The sequence below is a fragment of the Micropterus salmoides genome, unplaced genomic scaffold, assembly GCF_014851395.1.
Source record: "Micropterus salmoides isolate LMB-PRFRI ecotype aquatic unplaced genomic scaffold, ASM1485139v1 Ms_hic_scaffold_10, whole genome shotgun sequence".
Classification (NCBI taxonomy): Eukaryota; Metazoa; Chordata; class Actinopteri; order Centrarchiformes; family Centrarchidae; genus Micropterus; species Micropterus salmoides.
Window position 1 is genome coordinate 25,890,942 of NW_024040041.1, and position 17,216 is coordinate 25,908,157.

At 39.1% G+C, this 17,216-nt stretch overlaps 1 pseudogene; it reads right to left on the reverse strand.

Moving 5' to 3' along the window:
• Positions 1–2,659: 2,659 nt before the first annotated feature.
• Positions 2,660–17,216, reverse strand: part of LOC119893000 — a 30,045-nt pseudogene continuing 15,488 nt past the window's right edge.

The following is a 17,216-nucleotide window of genomic DNA, read 5'->3' on the forward strand; positions in this document are numbered from 1 at the left end:
TTTACCTTCGCTCATGTGCCCAGTTATCCGCTGTACTGTCAGACGTCAAGAATCAGCACGGAAGTCAAATCGTTTGGGGAAAATGTTTTTGTACCTTCTCTCTCAGTATGAGTCTAACTGTGTGTAATTGACTACAGATGATGCAAGTGGATCCAAGTGTGTTGATATTTTCAAGCTGTTGAGGAGTTCAGGAATAAAAATAACTTTGGAAGGCTTGGAAATAGATTATTATAAGTGTGATGGCCACACAGCCATCTTTCCTTAGCGTATGCTATTCCTTAGGAGTGGTTTATATAATTTCTCAGAAAGATTATACACACATACTTTTGCAAACATTTATTTACCTAGAAGTAATGTACAGGACACTTGGTTTGTTTTACATCCATTTTAGTTGACAGTACAGGGGTATCTTTTTTCAGAGCGCACAATTACTTACTTGTCTTTTTGATTGCCATTTTCCTTCATTCCTTCATACCACACAAGAACAGCAACAAGATGGGTCCATTACATCAACATGGCTTTCTTAGATATAACCAAAAGGCAAAACCAGGAGATGTAATCATGAGCTCTGGGACCTTTAAGTAACCTGAAGGAATAATGTTCCAGCTGAGGACCCTGAAACTGTCATCACCTTCCACATTACTTACGATGGCTGTGACTGGTGTATAGCTCCACAGGGAGGTGATGGGGTCATGTGGTTAGGCTGCCATGAGCCCTGATGCCCTAATGCCTGTTTGAACTATTACCACCCTGCATGTCTCATAAGCACTCAAAACATATAACTGACAGATTATGTCAGCACACAAACACTGTGCACAAACCTGCAGATAACGCATACGCTGCGCATATGGCACATATACAATCGCTTAGAGGGGCACATATATAATTTACATATCCTGCCTTTCTGTAATCACTGCGTAAAGACCGAAATAGCTTGAATGGAGTGGATTATTGTTGATTGTGTTTAATAGAACGAAAGAATAAACACAATTTTATGTGTTTTTAGCTTCTGAAAAAACACAGGTAGCGAAAACTAATTTCCTGCAACTCTTGGTCTGTTGAACAAGGATGCTCAGCAATCCACTACTGTTGGTAGTGGTGGTATCATCTACATGGCTTCCTTTACTGAGGACTAGATAACTACCAGTTGCCAATGCTACCAGCATCCTTCAAGCCTTGTGTGGATTACAGTAAGTCTTTTCAGCGCTACACTTTCAGATGCACATGCATGCAACCCTTTCAATAAAAGTTACTTGTTTTTTGTATTGCATTATGTGTATCATTTTTTGGAATAGGATTTAAAATAGCAAACTCCATTTTTTCTGTTCAGGGCAGTGATTTATATGAAACCACTTTTTTCAATAAAGAGTTTTGCCAAATAAAGAAAAGGCAAATTATTTTTAAATGACTTTTACTGACATTTGGGGTCAGTGTTTTAAATTAAATTGCCTTTCAGTTGTAAAAATGTAAAATGTGATATATTTATAATATGTCGGCTACAGTGAGCACCTTCAACAGTAGAACATTATCACCACGATGCACCACAGAACGCCGCAGGAAATCCTTTCTCCTGTAAATAAAACTTTATCTACCTCATATCGTGAGATGGACAGCAGAGTCATGAGGTGGGTTGTGCTGTGCTCGTTTAGTCTCTGTCTTTCTCTCTGGATTACTCACTCTCCATTGAGTAGCCTACATCGTTAAAACCTCTGATTTACAGGACACAATGGGACATTACGTGTATTAACATTTTGAATTTTGGATATCTGTTTATTAATATTTTTAAACTGCAACATTATTAATATTTTATATCTGCACTACAATCACTCAGTATAAATAAAAGTTCTGTCTTGTTTTATCTTATCCTATGTAGCAACCCTCTGGGCTGTATTTTTAATAAACAGTGTTACCTCCTTTTCCAACAGTGTTCTGAAATCTGCTGAACAGCTATATGAAGAGACAAAGGGGTTGATGGAATCACTGGAAAGGACTTAAATTGCCAAATTATTCGAAACCACTCCAAGCTTGGCCCACAGTAGCTTTCCAAAGCATCAGTTTGCTTAGGTTCTATAATGATAAAATTGGGAGGGGATCAAATCTGAAAATCTGCTATATTATGTTCTTGATTGAATATATCTCGTCTGAAATATCCGACTGTTTCTCACTGAACTAACTCTAGAAACCATCACCCATGTGAAGGCTGTGAGACTGTATATTGTGAGGTGGCTTCATTCACATAAACTATGTCTACAAGTAGATTCTTTGTGATTGGTTTGTTCACCACTGGGCTCCACATGTTTGTTCAACAAGTCAGCCAGCAGCAGATCCTAAATCAACTAATGTACGCGAGTCAGTTTCTCCACAGAGCAGTGATTGACATTGGCTCCACTGATGCTGCCCTAATCTCTATAAGCCACAGCTGATTTACTGAGAGTTTCCCAGTCAGTGTCAGTCTCTACACATGGAGGCCAATCAGTCCTCATTAAATTCTTCCCCAGTGAGTAAAGTTATTCACCTAAAGTATTTACTGTTTTTTGGAGCAGCAAACAAAATGAAGTATAAATGGATAACAGGCAGCTGGTGATGCTTTGCAGTTGGAGCCAGCTGGGGCCACTAGAGGGTGACTCTTGTCAAAGGAAGGAGCACATCAGCGAGTTAGTGAAATTCTGGTTTCTTTTTATATCCTTTGATTAATACATTTATTAACTCTATGTTTTGGGGTGCCAGCCGGAGCTGACACAGCGCTCAAAACCCACATGAACCCACTCATTTGGAAGTAACTACCACACTGCACGCACATAAAAACACAGCAATAACCAGAGTTTCAAATATAATCAGTGTAATAAATACACAAGCTGTCTGAAAACTAACACAAATAAAAATCAGCCCAAATAATACATCAACATAATAAGGAGGCCATGGCTCAGCAGAATTTTACAGAATGTTTACAATCTTATGATTATTCCATTTTGATTTCAGTGCAAATGTCTTGGTTGCTGATGGGCCAACTCCACATTCACTATAAGTCTAGGCATCTGCCTTGCTTGCACACACTTAATCTGTGCCATCAGCCAAAACAGATCTGTTCATTCAAAAGTATCTGAAAGAGACTCGCTTCATTGTGAGGCTACTAAGAAGAAACTTTGCTCCTGTACTGTTAGCTGCCCCTGGGTCTGGGAACTACTTTTCACCTGTTTGACAATCTCCCAGGTGAAGCTTGAGCACCCCCTGACTGTGCAGCCGCAACAAGAGGTCAAACTCAGCCGGCATGGCGTGGAATTCCGTTTTAGCTGCTCGTTTGTCATCGTAGTAGTGGTTAGTCAGGGCATATAGTTTATGTGGGTGATTACTGAACGGCCAGAACCCGTACAGATGTACATTGTCACAGAGTTCCAGCGCAAGGCTGGTCATCATTATGCCGGTGGTGAGCCGCACTGCTCGCAGACCTTGGGAACGCCAGAAGAGGTCCAGATTCTGGAGGTAGTCAGGGTTAAAGAAGACAGGCCTGATGGGGCTTTCAAAATCCTCAATGGTGTAGACAGCACGTAGGCACACAGGTGTGTTGAGGCTGAAGGAGAAGGCGGGAAGGAGCAGCAGGGAGTTGCCGTAGCTACGCAGACTCTCCACAAATGGACGTCGACACCCATTTAGAGCCCCATACCTGAAAATAAAAAATACATGTGAAGCAACAAGACAAAGGAACATTTTAAAGCGACACTGCCGTGATATTCATGCTCTTGCTCACTTCTCTAGGAGTATGTTTGGGTTTGCTGTCACAAGGTCAGTCTTGATGCCCACATGTTTCTCATAGCTGTTTTTCAAAGGAGGAAGGTTGCACCTGAAGATGTAACAAGGATGAGATAAAACGGTATGAAAATTTCATATCACAATTATAGTGAACAAAATGATCACATTTATCAATATTGTCATAGTGTTGTTAAAATGTCCTGAAAGTACTGATACGCACACTAAAACCATTTCACCAAGTTTTATATTAAGAAAATCAAACAAATAAAATTGGCAGCACTGTGCAATTTCTGTTTAAATAAACAACAATACTTCACATAAACATATCATTATGATAACCATTAAACATTAATGATGTTATTAAGTAGTGTGAGTGGCGATGATTAAACATTAAAGATGTTATAACGTATATGCAATGCCCCTTTGCACAATATACATAAATACAAATAAGTCTTGAGAAGTCAGTGATAGTAATTGCAGTAAGCCCAACAATTGACATATATACAGAGGAGTCTTGTACAGGATTCTACAGCGTCTACACTTTAACAACTAATGTGACAACTGACGGATTTTAAATGAACAAGATATGTTGGTTGGGTGACTAAACTATTACCGTGTGCAGTGGACAAATAGAGTCTGCAGATACATGACGCATACAGTAGCAGAACAATGTGTAGTGTTTTTACAAGAGAAAGGTAACACTGAGAGCTTCAGTTTACAAGCTGTTAGCAAGTTAAACAAACCATGACATTTCTCTCATTCCCACATATCCCTCACAAAACAAACCCACGTTGAAATTCTGTTGATTAGCTTTATCAGCCTTTCAGTCCACTACACTGGACACCTTTCTCACCTGATAACAAACTGAGCTGAATCGATCATTTTTCCACAGCCGCTGTCAGTCAGGATCCCTCCGTTCCCGACAACAGCACACGTATCCCCCATGTCTTTTTTGGGAAAGGATGCTCCTGGAATCAAATACATTAAAAATGACATTTATACTGATAATAGTTATATAATAATTCATAATTATGTTTTTATTGACATGATGTGGTCAAAATCAAATAAAACATTTTTTTTACAAGTTGTAGGCCTATTTTATTGCTAGCTGAGCAAGCTGGGTGGATCGTCTAGTCTGCCGCTTTTCAATCCAAAACCCTGGCTTTCTTTTCCAATAACCCCCCCTCCCCCCTTCCCCACTGAACCCCCATTATGTTGTTAAAATTTTAATAACAATTAAAGCACATTCATAAACTGTGCTGTACAGTCATGTGTATCAAAGAGCCACCGTGTGAGTTTAAACATGACTTATGGCGGAACATGCAAAGCAGTGAATTCTCAACATCCAACAACCAGTGGATCTTAGGGTAATATTCAAGATTGACAAACATCATACCTTTGCAAAGGTGCTGAAAATTTCCCTGGTCACCCGGATGGTCATTTTCTTTTCCCCATCGTACACAAACTTTGATCCCACTGGAGTGTTGGCCTGAGTAATGATGGCCTTGTCAAAACCATGGCACTTGCTGATTAGCTGAGATCTGGGGAACCACAAGCACTCTGTTAATTAACATACAAGAAGGTCAGGAGTGTTGACACTGACTGATATGTCAGTTTAGGTGCTGAACAAAAAGCTTCATAATTTGCAAAATTCATTAACTCCATAAAACTGCTATATGAGAAACAGCAGACTTTGTTTTGTGTTTCATCACAGTATAACATCAAGTCAATTAAAAGGTTCAATGTGTAATATTTAGAATGATCTACTGACACAAACGCAATATAGTATACATAACTATGTTTTCAGTGGTGTAAAAAGACCTTACATATAGATATATGAATGCATGCCAATGCGGACCATGACTTTGTTCTTAAAAAAAAAAACAGGAGTGGAGGAAGGAGTCAATAAGTTAACACTATTACTTTTTATTCAGCGTAGTCCATTCATTCATAATTTAACTACTTAACTCAGTTTAAAACTACATTTAGTTGTTTCAGCTCCAGTATTCACATCATCTCCACCATGATAAGTAGGCCTATGATAGGAATGTTCCATTGGTGCAACTAATCACATCATTACAAATGATTGTTTTTTTGATCATTGATCACTTATATTACACCTTCTTACAGATTAGTTTTATTTGAACAGTGACATTACAGTGCAGTAATGTAGCAGTGCAACAGTCGTCCACCTAGACAGCTTTCTTAAAGAGGTGGTATTATGCTTTTTGGCTTTTCCCCCTCTCCTTTATTGAGTTATATATCTTTTTTGTGCATGTAACAGGTTTGCAAAGTGAAAAAGCCCAAAGTCCAGCCCAAAGGGAGTTCCCATCTCTCACAGAAAGCACTGCTGAAGTGCTACTGAACCGCTTGAAAACAGCTCGTTTGTAGTCCAGCCCTTCACTTCCTTTACTTGTGACGTCACAATGAAAACGCATCATAAAGCTTGCCAAGCAGCTAGCGGGGTCAGGCACGCCCTCAAACCAAGCTAGTCTGAGCGGAGGCCCTTTGGCTCAACTGTCCTTTGTCTGGTTTTCTATTGTAGAAATGTTGCACCTGTACCTGCTTCCAGGTAGGCCTACTTTTTTTTCATATCACCTCACCTCCGTCGAGGTTCGAAGCAAGCTGAGGGATACTAAAATGTAACATGAAAACACAACAGATTGCTGATTGGTCAGAGAGAATCGTCACTATTCACGGTATCATCATTGCTTGCACCAGACAGAGGCCAGCAACAGAACGTCACGTCTGCCTCCTGTCAGTGAGTTAGTTAGCTGTAAAAAGTTAGCTTCTATGTTTGCTATCTTCTTATAACTGTTAAAGCATATATCAAGAACAGATTTTATAACATTATCGTATATATTTCTATCTGGGTTTTTTTGTCCGTTTTGCCGAACATTTTCAGACAACCACCACGTGTTGTGAGGGTGAGCTCGACCAACAGCCAACTAAAGTTAGCCAGCTGCTAGCAAGCTTCACACAGCAACAGTCCAAAATGTTCACTTGCAAGTTTAGCACATGTGGTAAGGAATTTAATAGAGTTTGTGAGTTTACTCAGCACATTAAGTTGAATAGTAATAGTGCTAATTACAGATATCAGTGTGGTGTGCCTGAATGCTCCAGACAGTATGTTAAAATTCCTGTACTTAAAGCTCACATGTACAGAGACCACAAACCAGATGTGCCGTTGAGGAATAGTCAGCGACCATGTACTCCTATACAATGTGACTTTTGTGCAGTAAGGTGTGAAACATCATCTTTACTAGTTTGTCACTTGAGGTCACATTTGCGTGAAGGGTTACACGTTGAATGCCCATTTAGAGGATGTGATAGAAGGTTCTCTGTTTTGTCGAGTTTTGCATCCCATCTTTCTAAGAAGCACCGCAATGACAGTGTTGAACATGTAGAAAACCCCTCTAATGTAGAAAGACCTGTTGCCAGTGAATCAGTGAGCGAGTGTGAACCATCTAACGTTAATTATTCTGATGATGAGCAAGAAGTACCTGTTGCAGTTGATGAATGCGTCTTTCTTCAGAATATCACACTTTTCTATCTAAAACTTCAGGCTAAACTACTATTGCCGGCTACTACAACACAAACTATTATTGAGGGATATCAAGAAGAAAGACGGCTTTTAAAAAACATTTTAATTATGTTGAGCCGGTGCCTCAGTTATTAGGTATCAATGAAAAAGGTAAGGAATCGTAAATGGAACGAACTGAACGAAAACGGAGCAGGGCCGAGTAGAGTCGAGTCTGTCGATTTATGCTATGGTAGCATCTTTCGGCAAGGCAGCATAGATCATCAGAACACCGGCAACAGTTCAACGTTTAATCCTGAAGGTACGATGTGGAACAATGATGTTGTGAGTAACTTATACCATCTGCTAGGTTACGGTCGCAGTCTGAAGCGGCTTTGATTTGGATCACACTACCTTGTTTCTTACGACTCGCCCTTCTCTGCTTCTGACTGGCTAGTAGTCCTTACCTGGGAACTGCGCATGTGTAACTCCCAACAAAGATTTTGTACAAGTAAGATGCATCACTCTGTAACTCAAGAGCGGAGCGTACAGCACACAGGGTGAAAAGAGGAACTGCAGCAATGTGCAGTATGAAAAAACTATGGTGTTTTTTGAAAATTAAACCATGTAAACCTGTTCTGGTACAACCCCTAATTAAGATTTTGAACCTGAAAATGAGCACAATACCACCTCTTTAATGTCCACAGTCAGTGTTATAAAGGACAGTGTAGCCTTTCCTTGATTTTATTCTGAACTGAGGATGAATCCACAATGTCCAGAGATTGCGGTCTCTGTCTTTGTCACATTCTGCCTCTCGGCGATGTTTAAGTTTAGCACTCTGAGTTTTTGGTTTTTTGGTCAGTCAAGTATCTGTTATTTAGTCTGTTGTGTTTTTGAGGTTTTGTCCTGTCTGTTGTCCCGTGTCCAGTCTGTTAGTGTTAATTGAGAGCTCTGCCGTTTTTGTTGTCCGTTTGGTTATTATCATTCTGTGTTACTCTGTTTTTGTTCTGTTATCCTAGTCTGTTGTCTGAGTTTGTCTGTGTTGTCCTGTTATCTTGTCTCCCTTTTCCATTCTGTGTTATTAGTTCAGTCCCTGTTTGTTTTGTTGTTTACACCGTGCGTTAGACTCCCTGTTGTTGTCCTGTTTAATTTAGACTTTAGTACTTTAGCAGTTGGTCCATGTTTTCTCTTTTTGGGTCCGTTCCTTGTCTTGTGTTCTCTATTTAGCCTTGTTTGTTCCATGGTTCATTCGTATGTTTTGCTCACTTAGCATCTTTCCTATCATGTATCTTTGATTTAGTTCTGCATTTTAGTTCTGTGTCCATGTCTGTGTTTAGTGTCCAGTAACCTAGGTTATGTGTGTTCCTACTGTTATCTCTCTGCCTACCTGTCTCTCTGTTTTCCCTGCTGTCTCTCTGTCTGCCTGCCTGCCTGTCTCTCTGTTCCCCCCTGCTGTCAATTCAATTCAAATTAGCTTTATTGGCAACAACAATTTTGCCAAAGCATCATACAAACTACATAAGAACAATCAACCCCATACATTTCATTAAACAAGAAATTAAAGTGTAAAGTAATTAAAGCATATGTGTTTGTGTTAAATTTTTTTTTAATATATTAAAAATTAAAATAAATAAAATAAATAAAACAGTAAGCGTGTGTGTGTGTTTTAAAATAAAAAAATATATAAAATTAAATAAATAAAACTGCCTGTCTCTGTTTTTCCTGCTGTTTCTCTGCCTGCCTGCCTAGTTAGCATTGATCCCTCTCACCTGTGTTGCTCCCGCCCTGTTCGGTAGTCCCTGTGTATACAGGTGAAACTCGAAAAATTAACATATCGTGCAAAAGTTCATTTATTTCAGTAATTCAACTTAAAAGGTGAAACAAATATATTATATAGACTCATTACATGCAAAGTGACATATTTCAAGCTTTTATTTCATATAATTTTGATGATTAGTGCGTACAGCTTATGAATTCAAAATCTCAGAAAATTTGAATATTGTGAAAAGGTTCAGTATTGTAGGCTCAAAGTGTCACACTCTAATCAGCTAATTAATCCAAAACACCTGCAAAGGGTTCCTGAGCCTTTAATTGGTCTCTCAGTCTGGTTCAGTGGAATTCACATTCATGGGGAAGATTGCTGACCTGACAGTTGTGCAGAAAACCATCCACAAGGAGGGAAAGCCTCAAAAGGTAATTGCTAAAGCAGATGGATGTTCTCAAAGTGCTCTATCAAGGCAAATTAATAGAAAGTTAAGTGGAAGGGAAAAGTGTGGAAGAAAAAGGTGCACAAGCAGCAGTGATGACCGTAGCCTGGAGAGGATTGTCAGGTAAAGGCCATTCAAATGTGTGGGGGAGCTTCACAAGGAGTGGACTGAGGCTGGAGTTACTGCATCAAGAGCCACCACACACAGACAGGTCCTGGTATTGCTCATCTAACGCACATACTGTAAATCTGTTATGATTTGGGTTCTGTACTGATTATTTCACAAAGCAAATGGCCTCTGTTACAACTGGAAGCGATTGGTTCTGGTTCTTGGGGGGCCTTCGTAGATACTGTTTGACTGCCTGACACATATACAAGTCAAATGATTTGCCTGTGCTTTAACTTTGATGACCTGTGTTTTAAGACTGATAATTGTTGACTGCGTTCCAGGTGGGACTGCTATCACGCACATCTGATTTGGTAGAGACGTGAGCATGTACAAGTTATAACAACTTCCTGTTTTGTAGCGAATCATTGATATTCCACTACACGCCACGGGCACCCCTGGTCGACCAAAACTCACCATTTGCACAACATGGGATAGGAATGCACAAGAAATATCTGAAGTCGATCGGACTAATTTTCTAGGAGTTCATTAAAGTGCTGAGTGTGTAAATCACCAAATATGAGAATTAAATCCAAAATGGCCGACTTCCTGTTGGTTGTTGACCCGCCTGGCGTGTGTGCAAAATTTTGTAAGTTTCCGAGAATATCTAGGCCATCAAAAATGAGATGTATTTGCAGAAATAGCTGTTTAATTCACACAAATATCCCGCTGTATATTATTTGACCAGAACAAAGTATTACTTATTTATCAAACGGGTAAGAACTTCTTCTTCTACCTGGGCCTACATTTACTAATTTGGCAGACACTATTATGCAGAAAAAAGTCACCTGAAGAAGAATGTTCTTTCTACAATTGGAACCTGGACCTCCTGAACGTGGGACTGCTACACTGCTGCTGTGCTACTGTGTAGCTGTGTTCCGTGGAGAGTAATCCACTCTTTCTAAGCGTCTCTTTCGTTGTCAACTTCCGTTGTGGTTCACTTCCGTTGTGGCTTTTTGTATTTGTGTTGTGGCTTTTTGTATTCGTGTTGTGGCGTTTGTATTTACGTTGTGGTTTTTTGAATTTGTGTTGTGGCTTCTGTAATTGTGTTGTGGCGTTTGTATTTGTGTTGTGGCTTTTGTATTTGGCCTGAGACCTATGGGCCACAGTAGATTTGATATTTTGTTTGACATACTGTTTTATATTTTAATGTGCCTCTGCAGTCTCTTGTGTCTCTTGCTTGGCCTCCAGAGACCTATAGTTTTACATGAACATATTTGAGATTAGACGTTGATGTACAGTAAAGACGAAGTGAAAGTCCGCTCTTGCTGGAAACTCGACCCTTTAGATTAATAAAACGTGTTTCTGTGACAACAAATGTGTGTATCTCATGCACATCAAGGGAGGCGTGAAAAGAGGTGTGAAAATAAGAAGAGGGTCAAGAGTTTTCATCTTTTAAATCTATATTATTTTTGAGTTTGCAATATTCTTTAATCAATTTAAAACTTGTATTTTGAGATAACATTCTCTATATGTAACCCCGGATGATGTCAAAATAATTGTTTTGATCAGCAAAAAGGGCATTATTTGCTAGTGTGACATCAACAGTTGTGAAAAGACAAGTGTCTTCATTTTGTGATTATAGGAGCAGGAGAGGCCTTTCTTTCCTTTTAAAAAGTCAGAAAAGGGTGAGAAGTATAGAATGAGTGTTGACATGAATTGATTTAATGTATTCTGCATTTAAAGCAGATTTTTTTGACAGAAGGACCATCTACCCATAAAAGGGAAAGTAATGTAAAAACCAATCAATGTGATGATCAAGTTCTGATAACCAATGATTGTTAGAGAAAAGGGTGGGGTCCTCCCTGTCAATTTCCTTATTTAAGTTGCTGACCCTAGAGCTCTGCGAAAACTTTTGGGGGCTTGTTGAAATTAAATAAGTTTAGGTGGATGCCTTAAGAAAACTAGAAAGAGTTTTTCGTCTAATTTTTTGTCTTTGTTTTTTCCCCCTCTTCTGGACTGCTAAGTTAGTATTTACTTACTTTAACATCCACACTGCCTACATTAACACACCTCATTACAGATAACCAGCAAACTGGCCCTTTAAGGAGCTTATTCCAGGTTATGTGTTCAGTGCCCTACTCAGAATCAGAAATACTTTATTGATCCCCGAGGGGAAATTCTTTGTCACAATTGCACACTTGTCAAGGCATAAGGAACAGAAATAGTAATAAAAGGTAGATAGAGTATAAAAATAAAATAAAAATATAAAGGAGTGTGGGTATGTACAATATTTACATTATTAAGAATTACTATGGTGAACCAAAAAGGACTAGTGAATATTGCACATTAATTATTAAACAGATAATATTGCACATAACTCTCTGGAATCTAAAGCGAGAGAGGAAGAGGGGTTGACTAGGGAACTTTTGAATCTGGTGTTAGAAATTCAATACAGACGGTCAGGCCAGTACCTAGTGTTGAAACTAGCTTGTTATCAGAGCGCTACGGGTGCCCGGAGATGGTGACCCGAGAGAGCGGGGTTCCTTGCAGAGGGCCACTTGTCGCTACAATGGATATTAGTGTTTCCTTCATATAGTTGATAGCGCTATATATTTTATTCAACAACAGTGGACTTAACCTCAAATAAAATATATATTTGCAAGCTAAAGAGTGCTGTGCCAGGAATGTTTGGTCATTGAGTGTCCTCTATTGGTGCTTTGGAGACATTTCATGCCCATTAAACCAGAGCAAGAGAGAAAGTTAAAATCAGTGCATAAACATTATGCAGTGTACTTCAGTGTGTGCCGTAGCGCAATGGTTAAGTGTTTGCTCTTCAAAGATTGATAGGTCAAATCTACTGTGGCCCATAGGTCTCAGGCCAAATACAAAAGCCACAACACAAATACAAACGCCACAACACAATTACAGAAGCCACAACACAAATTCAAAAAACCACAACGTAAATACAAACGCCACAACACGAATACAAAAAGCCACAATGGAAGTGAACCACAACGGAAGTTGACAACGAAAGAGACGCTTAGAAAGAGTGGATTACTCTCCACGGAACACAGCTACACAGTAGCACAGCAGCAGTGTAGCAGTCCCACGTTCAGGAGGTCCAGGTTCCAATTGTAGAAAGAACATTCTTCTTCAGGTGACTTTTTTCTGCATAATAGTGTCTGCCAAATTAGTAAATGTAGGCCCAGGTAGAAGAAGAAGTTCTTACCCGTTTGATAAATAAGTAATAATTTGTTCTGGTCAAATAATATACAGCGGGATATTTGTGTGAATTAAACAGCTATTTCTGCAAATACATCTCATTTTTGATGGCCTAGATGTTCTCGGAAACTTACAAAATTTTGCACACACGCCAGGCGGGTCAACAACCAACAGGAAGTCGGCCATTTTGGATTTAATTCTCATATTTGGTGATTTACACACTCAGCACTTTAATGAACTCCTAGAGAATTAGTCCGATCGACTTCAGATATTTCTTGTGCATTCCTATCCCATGTTGTGCAAATGGTGAGTTTTGGTCGACCAGGGGTGCCCGTGGCGTGTAGTGGAATATCAATGATTCACTACAAAACAGGAAGTTGTTATAACTTGTACATGCTCAAGTCTCTACCAAATCAGATGTGCGTGATAGCAGTCCCACCTGGAACGCATCCATATGCCAACATTCTCTTCAGTCATAGCGCCTTGTGTCATGCTGTGATATGTTGGCGATATCAACTTCAAAACTGTACCAGAAAAGCCTTAACACAGTGATGATGGTATATGTTGTGAAGCTTGTGAGTTTTCAGTTAACAGCAGGAAGTTGTTGTATCTTCACTGTACATGCTCAAATCTGTATCAAATTTTACAGAGTTGATAAAAGTCCCGCCCTGAACACATCTACAAACTCATATTCACTCATAGTCATATTTCCACCTACTGGCAATAGGGAGTGACTACTTCTCTGCTGTGATGAACCACTTTTTGTTGGGTTTACCATATCTGCTTCTAAACTATCCCAGAATAGTCACACATTGAGGTTATGTTGTAACACTTCAACAGTGTATGCTGGCCGTGGCAGCAAAGTATCATGCTGCACCCTGAAACAGGAAGTTGTTATAACTTTGCTGCACATGCTCAAATCAGTACCAAAATAATCATCATTTTAGTAAAATTTTCTGTGTTCCACACTTGATGCACTGGAACATAACCATAGACATGTATAAAACAATGGACGTATTGTCCACGACGTCACCCATTGGTTTCTGAAGAGCCATTTTGAAGCTCATTTTCGGCGGAGCTAGCCGTCGTCATCTTGTCAAGTAGCTTTTACCCGGAGCTTGTCTGGTTGGCAGCCTGTGGCCGAATTGTTACCAGCTTGAAGGTAAGTTAACCTGAAACTATACAACAAAACTTTTAATAACAAGTAACTATCTCTGTTATTTATGTTATACTATACAAGGTTTAAAATAGTTCAATGTTTTTTTAATATATAAAAAGGGGGAATTTGCCACACTAGATTATGTGGACACGAACGTTAACAGTTAGGGTTACCATGGATCAGCATTTATTACTCATTCATTTTCCCTCCATAGTCACAATGTGGATCAGATGTCCCACCAGGTGCCAGCCAGCTGCAGAGAACAGTGAAGCATCCTCAGTGTGGTAGACGTCTGGTGGCATGGACTTACGTATAAAGGCTTTCTCCTCCTCTTTTTACTGTTACATTTAATTTTAAATATTCTCCATTTACATTTAAAAAATAGGTAACTTATGGTTCACATTGCAATAAATTTTCAGTGTATTTGCACTAATTTTGTCTTTACTACTGACTAAAAATGTTATATTTCAGATTCTGTCCTTCAATTCCAAGGAAAAGTTAATTATACAACACAGATAAAATATCAAGCTTAACTCAAATAGTTCCAAAGTGGAAAAGCTCCCAAAAATTTTTTCATGGTTAATATTATATTTTATTAGATGAAAAATAATTATGCAGTGTACTTCTGTGTGTGCAGGATTATTTTCACTTTCCAACTTATATTTTAAGATAAATAAGGAGTCTTACACCTGAATAGTTTTTGAAGAGTGCCTTGTTTGCTGCTCTGTTTTAAGTCTAGTTTATACACAAGAATGTGCACACATCCAAACCAACCTGTGGGTAAGTGCAGAAACAAAGAATAACCTGCATAGAGTAATAATGAATCCAACTAGGTGGTATCATTTTTTGTGACGATGCAAACTGAGGTCTCAGAGCTGATCGAAAGCACCTGTGGTAAATAGGTGCATCTCTACAGTGTAAGCCTCCTAGTACCTGTCCCCATAACACCTTCTACAGGGCTTCAAAACTATTCATCTCTTAAATAAATGTCCAAATAAATCAAATATACAACGTCAGCTTTTATTTTTCACTGACATATGCAAAATGTTAACTTACAATACTGTCTTAAGATATATTAGATTTCTAAAACGAAAGTTTACCAAATTAAAATCATACCTTGCATTCATGGAAACAATAATAAAAGGTTACAAATGTAAAAGTTTTTTGTATGACTTGAAGTATTGTGTTGTAACAGTTAATATAATACGAGAACCTGAACCCACTGAGTAGAGTTCTGGTGTTGTGGAGTAAAAGTAAAAACAAAAGACTGAGCAAAGCAATAAGCTGCAGGAGCTGGCAGGGCCACACTGGAAGCTAGAACTTCTATAGAGCTGGACTCCAATGCTTCACATCTGGAATGATGCTGCCATCAGCTCTCTGGCTTCTGTAAACACAACAAATGTTAGAAAGTTAGTGACAAGTCTCTTCTCAACTGCCATAAACCTACTGAACTCTGAGATCGCCTCAACATGATAACCTCTCTGGCACGTAACAGTAATTATGCCGTGCAATACACTGTTTACTCATATGGGCAATATTAATATTGCTGCTGGACACCACTTGAACAGTCAAGTTAGCTCTTATTGTATTATTTTGCTCTCTTGTTAAATTTAATGTTGAACTGGTATTACTTGACATATTTATTAAGAATTTTAATGCACCTTTGGGTTGTCACAAAAGTAATCTGCTGAATAATAACAAAAAGGGCTTGAATCTTGAATGTAAGCAGGGGCCTCACAGGTTTAAAATACATGCAGCTGGAGAGCCTATACAAACTCAGACACGGTTGTCATACAGCTAACATAATTAATATTACTTTACCCAACTCAGGAAAATGGCCTTACTTACAGCTCAGCTAAGTTACCTCTTTTTACCAACACGACAACCGCAACCACTGCCTTTTCCCCCTGAACCCTCAACCCCATCCCTCAGTCCAGGTGGAGCCACTTATTCTAGTGACACAGTGACTCTGTTAAATTTAACTTTAATGTTACTTATCCAAATCTAACAATGCCTGTTTGGCAAGTTTACCGTTAACATTGTATAACGTCAGCTAACTGGCGAAGTGAATGAAGCCATTAACGTTACTTAACTATTACCATCTAACAGACGCCTTTTGTTTCAAAGTGTTAAAATTCAATCACTTCTTTAACACATTTTGACTTCTGTGCATGATTCTTTAAAAACTGCAGTTAGCACTCTCCAGTTGTTTTAGCATCATTACCAAAACTTGAAGCTGGCTAATTAGTTGGTTTGGTAACGTTAGCTAAGCTAACAAGCTAACGTTATGTACCCATACCTGCTATTATTGTAACACATAAATAAAATACTAGAATGTCACTCACCAACTGGAGCACATGCTTGTGGAGGTTGTCTTTCTCTCCAATAAATCGCACTGCCTGCCATTATTCGTCTGGTATCTGCATGAAGAAACATCCAAAAGGCTCAAACAGGCAGAGCTCGAGCTCCGTGACTGACTGTATTAGCTGAGCTAATAGACGGCAGTCAGTCAGCTAGCAGTGATGGCAGCCACCTGTCAATTAAAGCGGCCACGCCCCTGCAAAAATTCACCCCCCTCACAGTTGTTTGTTTTGGATGACAAAAGCTAAATGGGTTGTTCTGAGACAATGGAATTCAACCTCCCCTCCTAGTTTTAAGAAGTTTAATTATATGGTGCTCTGTCCTTATTTACAGAATATTGGTTATTAATCTGACTCATATTGTAAATGTGGCAAGATTTGGGGTCCCTACTGATTATTTCACAAAGCAAATTAACTATATTGCAACTAGACTCAAAAAAAAAAAATATAAAGGAACACTTAGTCATCACAGTAAAACATCAAGTCAATTAAACTTCAGGATATCAATCTGTCCAGTTAGGAAGCATAAGTGATTGTGAGTCAGTGTCACCTGTTTTGGTGCAAATGAAAGTGACACCAGTTGCACTGGAGGGGCAACAACAACACCCCTAAAAAGAAATTGTCAAGAGTTAGTTGGGGACCCAAACGCAGGACGCCAGAGCAGAGCAGGTTCAGTTCAAATGTTTTATTAGAACCAAAAACAAGCACACTTGCAAGCAGTGGCTGAGTCCGAACAAATCTAAAGAAAGCAAAGTAAAACAATAATCCACAAACAGGCTAGGAAGACAGGAACATGAGGCAGAGACAAACACTGGTCACAGAGCATCAACAAGCTACAATAATCCGACAGACTGAACAGAAAACAGGCATTAAGTACTAGGGCTAACAGCAGG